This window comes from Belonocnema kinseyi, chromosome 3, assembly GCF_010883055.1.
Source record: "Belonocnema kinseyi isolate 2016_QV_RU_SX_M_011 chromosome 3, B_treatae_v1, whole genome shotgun sequence".
NCBI lineage: Eukaryota > Metazoa > Arthropoda > Insecta > Hymenoptera > Cynipidae > Belonocnema > Belonocnema kinseyi.
This window is the reverse complement of record NC_046659.1, coordinates 47,071,684-47,081,853: the sequence shown is the minus strand read 5'-3', so window position 1 is coordinate 47,081,853 and position 10,170 is coordinate 47,071,684. Positions and strand designations below refer to the sequence as shown.

The 10,170-nt window shown below is 30.0% G+C and overlaps 1 protein-coding gene across 4 annotated transcripts in view; it reads right to left on the bottom strand.

The window, feature by feature from the left end:
- The window catches only part of LOC117169506 (acidic phospholipase A2 PA4), a 223,018-nt gene extending 214,310 nt beyond the window's left edge, over positions 1 to 8,708 (bottom strand). For 2 of the 4 annotated variants that reach the window (XM_033355918.1, XM_033355916.1), the window contains exon 1: positions 8,540 to 8,708. The gene's annotated coding sequence lies outside the window, so the exon portion shown is untranslated. Of the gene's footprint in view, positions 1 to 7,913; positions 8,003 to 8,539 lie in introns of those variants that run through there. The other 2 variants (XM_033355919.1, XM_033355917.1) reach the window with 2 other exon arrangements.
- Between the last annotated feature and the right edge of the window lie 1,462 nt (positions 8,709 to 10,170).

The following is a 10,170-nucleotide window of genomic DNA, read 5'->3' as shown; positions in this document are numbered from 1 at the left end:
TAATATAAATTATGCACAAATTGTAAATCTGACCTTACTATAATTAAGGGCTCATTTAATGGTCATTTAATGCCCCATTGCCAAATTTAATGCCCTACTAAAAGAAAAAGCCCCGGGGGGTTACGCTAGTTCAACGCTAAGCTGATGGAACGACACGTGAAAATAATATTGAATCAAGTTCTGACCTATGACATAATTAAGGACTTATTTACTGCTTTCCAGAACCACCAAAGTAATTTTTTTGAATCAACAAGTATCACTTAAAAACGGTACTTCGAAAAATTATCCTATATTCTAAGACTACAAAAAGTACACATTATTTAGTTAAACAAATTGAATGCTTTTAAAAATTCTTTTACATATAAAGTTTTACCGAGCACTTTCCCGCTTAGCCTTACAATTTAAATTGAATAATATTAAAAGAATTTTCACCTGCTGCACAAAACAGCCTATTGGCAAACAACTAGTGCTGTGTTTCGGAAAAGTAAAATTCTGGTCCTGGTAGCGTTTTTATAAGTGATAAGTGGATAAATAAGTGCTGTTAAGTGGATAGATAAGTGGTGTTTGATAAAGAAATAATTAGCTAAGAAATAGCTGTTTAGTTCGCTCAAACATAAATGTTCAAAACTCGAGGTACATCCAAGCTACCGACCGCACTTCGAGGTTTGACAACAACGTCCAAGTATTATCCTTTCTTTCATTATAAACAAAATTCTTACGTAAGATGTGAAAGGAAACCAATGCCCATGTTCACATTTTTCGTCTTATTCGTCTTTTTTTATTAATTGGTTCTTCTGTTTTCTTCCCATTGGTTATCTAGATTTTTATTAGTGTATTTTACAACTCTAATGATTAGGTACTTGTTCTCTTTTTTACTCGTCAGAAAATTTTTTTGTTTCCGCTGAAAATGATTAAAATCTGAATAGTTGAAATTCAGACAGTATGAGTTATTAAAAAAAAGTTAAGAATTAATACTTGCCTTATTTTCGCGTATCGCCTTAGCGTTTAGTCAGCATAATCCCTCGTTTTCAACAGCAATTTGTGAATAACTTATATTAACCCCTTAATTATAGTATGGTCAGATTTACAATTTTTGCATAATTTATATTAAGGGTGGTTTTTCAGTATTAGGGATGGCTTTTGAAAAATAATTTTTGCTGATTTTGGAGAACATTAAAGGAGCCTTTAATTATGTAATAGGATAAAACTCGATTCAACGTTTATTTCACATGGGGTTCCGTCAGCTTAACATTAAGCTAGCGTAACCCCCGGTTCTTTTTTTAAATGGAGCATTAAATTTGGCAATGGGGTATTAAATGAGTATTAAATGAGCCCTTAATTATAGTATGGTCAGATTTACAATTTGTGCATAATTTATATTAAGGGTGGTTTATCATTATTATTGGTGGCTTTTGGAAAATTATTTTTGATGGTTTTGGAGAACATTGAATGAGCCTTCAATTATGTAATAGGATAAAACTCGATTCATTGATCATTTCACATGGGGTTCCGTCAGCTTAACATTAAACTAGCGTAACCCCCGGTTTTTTTAAACAGTGGATCATTAAATTTGGCAATAGGGCATTAAATAAGCATGAAATGAGCCCTTAATTATGTGATATGCCGGAACTCGATTTAACATTTATTTGGCATGGGGTTCCGCCAGCTTAACGTTAAGCTAGCGTAACCCCTGGTTTCTTTTTTTAAATAATACAGCATTAAATTTGGCAATAGGGCATTTAATTAGCATTAAATGAGCCCTTAATTATGAGACAGGCTTCAACACCATTCGAAGATGTGGTTACTTCAGCTTAACATACCTTCTAAACTTGGCTCACTTGAGAAGACAAATAGGGTTCTGAAACTGTTGGTAGCAGGAATCGGTAGGTTCACTTGACGTATTGTTTCCGGGGACTCCACGAGGGCACGCTGGTCCGGGATTCAGTGACCCCTCAAAAATACATTGAGTGCCGTACCCATGGTGCAAATTTTGCGTCTTGTTGAAGACGAAAATCCCACAACTGAAGTCGCAGAATCTCTCGGGGGACAGAATATGTTGTTCGTTACAGGAAATTAGGCGATACGTGTTTCTGCTATTTGCGAACAAAAAAGGTTTACTAAGTAATGATATCTTATACCATTTCCGAGAAAAAGCAAAATATTTAACATTTCTTTGTAGAAACTGCAGTTGCAGCAGAGCAGCCAATTCGTTTAACTGTACAAATCTATTATGAACTATATTATAAATTGCTTTTCTGTGCTCAGTTTCAAAATAAGGACACAGTTTCCTTTACAACGGGGCGAACCCCATTTTTATCTATTTTTTATATTTTTACAATCTTTTATTTATATAAAAACGATATTCTATAAGTTTTATGCAAACTAAGACATTTTTGTGAGCAAGATATTTTTTTTTTATTAGCATTGAAGTTTTTCTTTGTTCTCGGAAACGGTACAAGATATCATAAATGAGTGAAGAAATTTCTTGTAGAACTTTTTAATTTGGTAAACAGTTTTCTTAAATTTTTTTGTATCTGTTGCTGTAAGCAAGAAAAATAAAAAAATTCAATTTTATGAAAAAAAATTCTCCTGGTCACAAAAGTTATTTAGCCCGCATAAAACTCACTAGATATTTTCCTTATGTTATTTCAAATTCAACAAGAAATATAAGCGTGGGTTTTTTGAGAAAATAAATTTGTAGTATTTTCAGAAAAATGTGAACAGAAATTTTAAATGTCTCAATCAGGTCAAAAGTTATAAAACTAAAAAAAAATTGTTTTTTTTTTCTTAACGAAGCAAAAAATTCAAATACGCATATAACTTCGTGATCAAATTTTGTGGTCACAAATCGAGAAAACACGTATAACCCAATTTCCTCTAAAAACTACATATTTTGTCCCAGAGAGATTCTGCGACTTCATCGAAATGGATTCGATGTATTAATAAGTTTATAAATATGTGGGGGGGCTTCGACTTTTTTCGGAGGGGTCTTTGGGTTTATGCACAGGCAAAGAGTGGGGGATGTGGGAATTGAATAATGAAAAAAATTAGTTTCGGGGGGGGGGGCTTCAGCCCCCAAGCTGCCCCCTGGCTACGCCACTATCGCTTATGCGATTTCTTTTGTGTATAAGTTGTATCAATCCAGCTGTGCTGAACAGTAGGATGGTCCAAAAATCCATTGAAATTTTTTTTTAATTTTTATGAATACCGTGCAGAAATTTCTTTGAATCCACACAAAAATAAATCAATTTTCTTCAAATGATATTTAGAGGTGCCGCAAGCCCATGAAGTTTGACGCGTATTTCTCATAATGAAAAAAGACGTTTTTGTCAATTTGATTCCGATTCCTCAACATTAGCAGAATCGAGTTAAAACTCAACATTTCTCTTCATAATTAGCCATAGAATATAAATAAAATATAACTTTTTAAATATCACCCCTATAAGTTTGTTTCATTGGGTCCCAAAGAAACCCCATAAATGAGAAAAAGGATTTTACGAGAATTTGTCACTACTTATATATTTATTTGTGATTTTTTAAATGCAAATTGTTTCTTGTACATGAAATACCACTTTACGCTAAAAATTAGATTTTTGCATCAATCACTTTAACAATTTATTATTTTTTTTAGCAATTTTCTTAAAGAATAGTCAGAAAGTCGTGGTTATTTCCAAAATTTTAACTTTTTGTCCAATTTTCAATTAGAGTGAGGTAATAGTTTATTCATGTTAACAAAAACGATTGTTTAAACAATTTATTATTGTAAATAATAAAGTTTAAAATAAATTAATTTAAACAAAAAATCTGTCTTACATAAGAGACAAAAACGAAGAATGGAATAACTAGGAGTAGGACTAGCAGAAGGACTAGTTCTTTAAATGACTTGTAAAATTTTCATTCTGAATTGCAACCAGAATTTTATTGTAAAGCGTAAAAATGAAAGGATGTGTTAATTTGAAAGCCCTAGAAAAAATAATAGGCATAAAATGCAAAAGGTGCAGAAGGCCAGAAGCAGGTTTTCAGACTGTTATTTCGAAAAATTGATTATTTAAAATATACTTTTCTCTAATGTTTATTATTTTTAATAACTAAGAAGGCGAAGCAAAGTTGAAGATTCTAGAAAAAACCACAAATTTGTAACACTTATCTAAAAGAAGATAGTTACAAACAATATCAAATTGTTGAAACAACTTTTATGTTAACTTTCAATAATTATCATCTCACTAAGTTAAAAAAGGACAAAAAGGTAAACATTTCACAAAAACCGCAACTATTAGGCATTGCTATCGATAAAAATAGTCAAAAAAAATTAATTTGTTTAAACAATGATTCTTGTAAAATTTATTTGATTATTGAGTCAATTCTAATGAAAAATAAACAAATAGTTAAAAATGTCAGAAATACCGCCTTCAATCTAACAGAAAGTTGGACACAAAGCCAGAAATTAAATTAATTTTCTTAAATCTAATTCATTATTATTTAACTCACTTTAATTCAAAATTGGACTATAAGTGAGTTTTTTAACTGAACTTCTGTAGCATCACTATAAAAAAATATTATTAACAATAATAATAAATTGTTTACACAATCACTTTTGCTAACCTTGATAAACTATCCCAGTGTGCACAAACAGAAACAAAAAAGACGTATTTCGAACATGAAACGTTTTAGAACATTATTTGGTCTGACTTAGGACAGTTTTCATAACGTTTAAATAGCGTATTTTGACTTGTACATCCAAGAAACGTTTTCAGGGCGTTCTGATTACGTTCTTAAATTTCGTGTCCACTAGGTATCACATCCCTCTAATTAAAAATTGGACGAGTCGAAAATTTTTGAAAAAACCGCGTCTTTGTAACTCTATTCTATGAGACCAAATAATGTTCTAAAACGTTTCATGTTCGAAACACGTCTTTTTTGTTTCTGTTTGTGCACACTTGGATAGTTTATCAAGGTTAGCAAAAGTGATTGTGTAAAGACCTATCAAACAGAATTATAGGGGTGCTATTAAAAACTAATATTTAATTCGTATTCTGTGGCGAATTGTGAAGAGAAATGTTGAGTTTTAACACGATTTAGATAATATTGAGAATTCTGATTAAAATTTACAAAAAAAGTATTTTTTTCTTATGAGAAATACGTGTTAAACTTCCTGGGGCTTGCGGTAACTCTACATTTTTTTATTGAATTTATTTTTGAATGGATTCGAAAACATTTCCAGCCGGTATTCATAAAAATTCGAAAAAAAAAGTTGGACCACCCTACTGATTAAAATGCCAATATCGGCATTTTAATCGGCCCAGTGTTAAGAAAGTATTGGCAGTCTATATTAGCTATTTATATATGCCGATCCTCCACCCATGCTTGGCCCAGTATTGGCACTTTATTGCGTCAAGTCTCACTTTTAGTACGGGGAACCATGTTTCACGAGGATCAGCTAAAGTCTGGCCCAGTGGCAGAACATTACAGGGCCAAGTGTCACTTTTACCACGGCTAACCATGTTTTATTTAAATCGGCCCAGTGTTGAGCCAGTGCTGGCAGCCTATATTAGCTATTTATATATGCCGATCCACCACCGGCACTTTATTGCGCCAAGTCTCACTTTTAGCTCCTAAAAAACAAATCTTACACGAAAGATAAAAAAAATTGGGATTGAAAAATTGTCAAAGTTCACGATAAAATTTTTAAGATCTGTCATTAAAAATGTTGAATGTTTATGAAAAATTGCATTTCCTGTCATTCCAGAAATTTTTTAAGTAGTCTACAACGAAAAAAAAACAACAGTCTATTACGCGAAGAAAAATTGTAATCGACTTAAATTATTTATTTAAAAATTATTGTATTAATATTCATGTTAACAGTTTGTGTATTTCACATTTACATAACGTCGCATTATAATAAATCATTTAAAAAGGGAGCTTAAAATTTAGTATTTTAATTTTTCTTAACTGAAGCTTAGCAGGATGGCTTTTTCACAGATTTTCAACTTATCGATTTAACGCAGTGGTTAGCACACCCGACTACTACGCGATAGATTTAGGTATAAAGATGTAGGTTCGATACCCCGTAGCATTAATAAATTTTATTTGTAATATAGTGTTCGAAATGTAGCATATGTATTCAATAAATGGGACCATTAATATTTATATTCAAAGTAGTCGCAATCAATTAATATTTAATTTTTTGAATACCTTTTATGTCATATCCTTAGACTATAACAGCAGTCGTTAAAATTAACCAAAATGTTTAATTGAAATTTCAATTCTTGACATTATAAATAATATTCGTACCCAGTGTTAGACCGCCAATGGCCAAAAAAAAGGAAAACTAAAAAAAAGTAATTTTTCCTTTAACGCGTTACTGTCAAACACTGTTTTTAGCCTTGAATTTAATTTTTCGGGATTTTTCAGTCATCGCAAGGCGACAAAAATAGATCTATATAGATTATACATAGTGTAAAAAAAGTGTGATAACTAGCAAATTTGAAATGAAAAATAAATAAATAATTCATTTTCATTTATTACATCATAATCATTAGGTTTATTTCTTATTATTTGTAGGGAAAAGGTGACTGAAATTAGTTATTGCTTCAATCAATTATTTTCAATAAAACTAAAATGCTTTAAGAAAACTCCCATTCGCAATTATGTCATCTGGTCTTTTAAGTTTATTTTTTCCTACGTAAAGCATCTTTTGTTGACTTTTTTTAGGAATAATTACAGGTATTATATTTTCCTTGAATATCCGTTGTTTTTTTTAATTCTAAATTTTTATTATTTACATTGATAAATTAAGACACGGTAATTGTGAATACGAAAATCTGTTAACAGTTCGAGGTTACTTGGAGAGGTTAATGAACATCATTTTTGGAATAAAAGTGTAAGTAAATAATAATTTTGATGTTAATTTTTTTGTCTATATGGTCTATAATCAATATTTTAAAAATATTGATTTAAAATTGTCTTTAGCTCACTGGGGTTCGAGCACAATTCTTTCAGATTTCCGGTCTGATGATCTTCCGGTCTGAAAGACCTGGACTTGAATCCCAGCGGAGCTAGTGAGCATTTTTTTCACAATTTTAAATCCATATTTAAAAAATATTGATTATAGACCATGTAGACAAAAAAACTTAACATCAAAATTATTAATATATTCCCCTGGTCAAAAACCTAACATCAAAAGTAAGTAAATAATAATTTAAAAAATGCTAATATCTTCATTTCCACAAATAAATGTTGTTTACATCAATTTATATATGATGCAATGTGAAAATTGGTAAGTTTTTGAATATCACTGAAGCTTTATTTCAAATTCAATTTTTTTGTGGAAAGCGATTAAAAGTAGAAAGTTGAAAGATAATTTGGACCAAATCTTAAACAAGCATCTACTCAAATATTTAAAATATCACTGACCAATGCCTAAGGTTGTAATTTCGTGTCACATTTAATTCTATCGACCCTATAATTAATAATATAAATATAATTATTATAGTTAATCAGAATACCAAGCATAACAATTTAATTTAATGTTAAACGAAAACTTAGAAATCATCCAAATTAAAAAAAAATCAGATAAAAAGTTACTTAATTTGAGAAAACTCAATGTTAATAATAATTTAAATCAAAAAGTTTTTGAAAAGTTGAATTACATATGATTAAAAAAAGCATGTTTATAAAGTAAGATAATTGAAGAAGATAAAAAAGATGAAATAATTTAAATACTTAGGTGATTTAATTGGAAGACATCCACTATATTTAATCTGAATAAAAAAAATTGTATGAAAAATATAAAATCTTTCGTTATGAATATATAATTTGAAATTCAAAACATTATGCTACAATTATAAGTGATTTTTTGCGCAACAAAGGATGAATTCAACCAGGTTTGATGAGAAATAAAAGTCTGATCTTACCTTCTTGAAAGAAAGTCTTTATCAAATTTGCAAAATTAAGCTCTATTTTTTAATCTCGTTGGGATTGGGAACCTATTTTACCATATTAAGTCTAGAGAGGCAACTGAGGAAATCAGAATGCGCGGGTCAGGTGAAATTGCAGCTAAATCTGCGCACGATTACCGGAACGAACTGAAAAATCTGCAATGCGAAACAACCCCTCACCGCATTGGTAGGTTAATTTTAACATCCGCAAGCTTAAAAAAATTAGTTTTCTCGATTCTTTACCCTTATGGATTTTATAATTTTGTAATCGTATTCAAAATTTTAAATTTTCCCCAACTAAAATGAAATTACCTAATCCATTTCATTTAAAGTTTCAAAACAGAAAAAAAGATAATACTATGAATTGATTTTTTAGTGAATAGAATATGAGTGTTCTTTTTTAGTTTTAGAAGACGAGGCTATCCGCTTTTCCAATCAATTTAAACGCAATCAAGTTTTTTCTGTATATATATATATATATATATATAATCTTTAGTTCAGCTAGGATGATAAATATTATCGGACTGACAATTAATGACATTTCGAAAGCTGAAGAAAATTAAAATGTTATAGTTGATTATGCTAAATGTTTTTTTACATACTTTCAATGCCAGAGTTCCAGAGGTCGTTATGATTTCTCAAGAAGGCGGCAATCAATTGGTCAAATGTCAATATCATAAATTTTTATTAATTTTTTTCAGAGAACTATTTCTGTTATCACTCTTCAACGATCACAATCTGACTGATCGTTTAAATAGGACGTATACGATACTGTATCCGTGTGCTCCAGTCGGCTCTGTACGTAACTCACGTGTGAGAATAATATAAAGCAAAAGGATAATTGGTTACTCACGTGACAGTATTACTTATACATTTCTGTTTCTTTTTCACCTATGATTAAATTATAACTTACTTATATTTTCAGTTTTAGGAGTAACACATCCATAATTTCACAATTCGATTCAAAGATCAACGGTAGTTGATATTTGAAATTAGGTGGCTTATTTGATTCGATCATTGATATCTAGATAAAAATTTACATTGCAATTTTAGACTATCTAAATTTTGAATTTTATTTTTTGACTTGAATTATTCTGATTATTAGTAGAATAACCTATCGCATTCGCATATCTAAAAGTTGGTATATTACATAAAATTATGCAAATTGGAAATAAATTTCGTTTGGCAATAAAATATTTTAAATTACTAATATTACAATTTTTAATAATGTACAATTTTATTCATAATAAATTTATAGTGTTAACATTTTTTAGAGGCTTTTCAAAAAAATGAACCTTTTTTAATATAAAATTGTTCCATTTGAAAGACTTCAATTTTTAACTTTTTAGTGTCAAATCTTATACAGCTCTAAGTTCTTTAATTTAAGACATAAAAACACGAGTACAAATGCTTTGACTTGAGTTCGACTTGGCTATGTCTTGAGTTTGTATCCAAGACATCGATGCCTGGCTGATTCTCAGAACTGAGTCGAGACATAGGCCTTCATCTTACTTTTATGTCCTCCACAGATAAAACGGCGCTTACTTGTCTCAGGTCGAGCCTTGGCTTGGCTAAGACGACGTTTATTTGTCTTAAGACGAGCCTTGTCTTGGCTGAGATGGTCGAACCTTTTTCGGCACATAAACTACCGGTCAAAAGTTTGGGTTCACTTAAAAAAATCTTTTTTTTTATTTATCGCTTTAATTATACCGGAGCTAAAAAAATGTCTCTTTAAAAGGTTGATTGTTTTCGAAATTCTGTCCAAAATAAGTCCAGGGTGAAGCCTATTTGTCTAGTTTTCAAGTATATATTGCAAAAATAGTGTAAATCCCGATATTTTCATAAATCTTCAATAACTTCCGAAATAGTCAACGTTTTTCAATGTTTTTGGGCTCATTTTGAAGCTTTTTTCACCGTATCACAACAGCTTACGAGTATGAATCGTAAAAAATTTCTTTTCGAGTTGCAAGAACTTGAAGTTGTAATAAAAAAGTTGAATATATTTGAAAACATCTTATCTATAGGCAAAGCAGAATAAAAATTAAATAAATATTTATTTTGAGGAAAGTACATACAAAATTAATTATTATATGTTTAATATATTTTACAAAAATATTTTTGTTATTAAAAATAATATTTCAATTTTTCCAACTTTTTTTGTTACAAATTCCAGTTCTTGCAATTCGAAAAAACATTTTTTGCAATTAATACTCGTAAGCTGTTGTGATACGGT